This window comes from Echinops telfairi, unplaced genomic scaffold, assembly GCF_000313985.2.
Source record: "Echinops telfairi isolate 266 unplaced genomic scaffold, ASM31398v2 ScPeMD7_7423;HRSCAF=8461, whole genome shotgun sequence".
NCBI lineage: Eukaryota > Metazoa > Chordata > Mammalia > Afrosoricida > Tenrecidae > Echinops > Echinops telfairi.
In genome coordinates, this window is record NW_022111323.1 from 1732675 (window position 1) to 1735628 (window position 2954).

Sequence of the window (2954 nt, forward strand, 5' to 3'; positions counted from 1 at the left end):
GAGCATGGGATATTCTTCCATTTGTTGAGGTCACTCTTGATTTCTTGAAGTAGTGTTTTATAATTTTCCTCATACAGATCTTCACTGTATACCTAATGTTTCCACTAATCATCTGCTTGTTTGTCATGCTCTAGTGTCTTACATGCTGCTCTGATACTGGAAGCTATACTACTGGTATTGCAAATAGTTGCAGCGTCATTTATGATAGAAAAACTTCGTTGAAACTTCCAGAGCAAGAGAAACTAGGAAAAGGACCTGGAGATCTACATCTTTTAAAAAGACCAATGAAAACCTAACGTTTAGCAGCAAAATACAATGTGATGTAGTGCCAGAATATGAGCCCCTTGTCTTGGAAGAAATTCCAAATACTAATATGGAAATGCTGCATTCTCTTAATTTAATTTCTCTGCTCGTTTCTTTATTACCTCTTTTATCTTACCCTATTACTGCACATCTTGGTTTCTTTCCCCTTTTCTGCACCTCTTCCTCCTTGTCGCTTTCATAGTTTTTTCTTTTAAAATCGTTGATTTATCTATTTCTCTCCATTCCTATTACTTTCCTCTTCATTTTGATGATCTTTGCTATTACTCCTCGCACAAGAAATATTGTATAACATTTTATCCAAGACCATGGTTGCTATACCTCCTTCCATTCTTCAAATTAATCTAGAAGGAAAAAGAAAAGAAAAGATATAGTGCCTGATTCAATAAGTGAAAAAGGTGTTCCCTGCCTCAATCCTTTAATAAAAAATGATTAAAGAGAATAAATATGGGTCTTCCTCAAAGTAAATAAAGGGGAAAAAGCACATTTTAACACCATCACTGACAACTTGAGTAAAACACAGAATGCTAAGCATATTGAAGAACACCTTCGGGCCAATATTCCAGAAAAGTGAAAAGAGAACGTGTACTAGATGTCATCAAGAAATGGTGAACAGTGAGAGACTGGATAAGTGTTTAACAATCTTTTTGTCTTATGTGTATGCATTACCATTAGTTTGCAATAACAAAAGAGCACATTTAATTTTTTTAAATACCATGTGATCAAGAACTAATGATAATGACGGAAGGTCAAGCTGCAGTAAGGGCAGTGATTTCAGGAATTGAAAGGATACCAATTGCAATATTTCAGTGAACAGATAGCACTCACTCATCTGTGCCAAGAAATTTGGAAGGCAGCTACCTCACACAGATATGAAGAGGACCATACGTGTGCTGGTTCCAAAGAAAGGTGATCAATGCATGTGGAAAATATCATACAATATTACTAATTTCACACACAAAAAAAACTTTGCTGAAGATAAATAAAATATAGTTGTACTATTGTATCAACATGGATCAGCCAGAAATTCAATCTGGACTCAGAAAAGGGCATGGAATGAGGAATATAATTACTGATATAAATTATACCTTGACTGATAGCATAGTATAACTGAAAAATATTTATTTGTGTTTTACTGATTATGTAAAGGCAATCAATTATGTGGATTATGATAACATTTCAAGGAATGGGAATGCCTGGACTTTTCATTACACTCCTGTGGAACTTGTATATATTATAAAAAGCCATCATTTGAAAAATGGGATATATTCAATATCTATGTTAATGTGGTAGTTACATAATTTGTTATCAATTTGAGAGGCTTAAGAGTGAAGGGGTGCAATCTAGCCTGTCAATCTGGTCGTTGCTTGATGACCTCATTTGGAGGCACTAAGGAGAAAAATAGCTCACTGGAGATGGGACACAAGCTTACTCTCTGTGAGACATTTCTGACAAGAAGCCACATGAAGCTACCCTGATGCAGCCAGAGCCCTGGGAGCTGAAGAAGCCACATGGAAACACTTGCCAGCGCTGAGATGCTTACAATGCCAATGGATCCACATGTCTTCCCACCCACTAGTCTGTGGTCTTCCTACATTCGGCGTCATTGCATGTGTTTTATGAGTCTGAATAGGACCTTATAGATTGGTACCAGACATAGGGACTAATATTGGACTTATGGACTTGATCTCGACTGGACTGGGACATTTTCTCAATATTCATTTGCTCTTGTATATAAAGTTCTTTCCTATACACATATGAGCGTCTATGAATGTGTTTCTCTAGTCTACCAAGATTAACACAGTTGATGAAATAATCTGAGACTATACCACATCAAGAAGAAGAAAAAAGTGTCAGGAAGAGAGGAAAACTTATCAACAACCCATGATATCCAGGTGACACAGCCTTGCTAGGTGAAAATGAAGAAAAATTGTAACCCAAAGTATACACTTTTGGATAGGGATTATACCTTAATATAAAGAAAACAAAAATCTTGACAAAATGGATAATGAGACAATATCATTAAAAATAAAGTTAGAATTTGTCATAGGATTTTATTTCACTGGGATCCTCAATCAACATCCATCAAAGCAGCGAAACCTCAAATGATATATCACATTGGGCAAATCTTTTGCACAAGATCTCTGTGTAACAAAGAGAAAATGTGTCATAGAATCCTAAGGAGCACCTAACTCAAGCCCACATATTTTAAATTGCCTCATATGCATGTGAAAGTTAGACAATGTATAAACAAGGCTGCAGGAAAATTGATATATTTGAATGGTGAGATTGGCAAATAAGATAGAATATGCTATGACTTCAGAGGGAACCCTGGTGGTGTAATAGTTACGAGTTGGACTGTGATCCACGTGGTTGGCAGTTTAAAACCACTAGCAGATCTGCGGGAGAAAGACTGGGCTTTCTACTCCCATAAACCTACAGTCTAAGAAACCCGCAAGGGGGTCACTATGAGTTAGCATTGACTCGATGTCATTGAGTTTGTTTGTTTTTGCCGAGTTGTCTGTATTATTTTAGTTCACATTATTGGATAGGCCTCAATTATCTAAATACTGAGAATCCTGGACCTGTCAAATTGACACAAAATCATGCTATCACAGGTAATTTATTTTTGA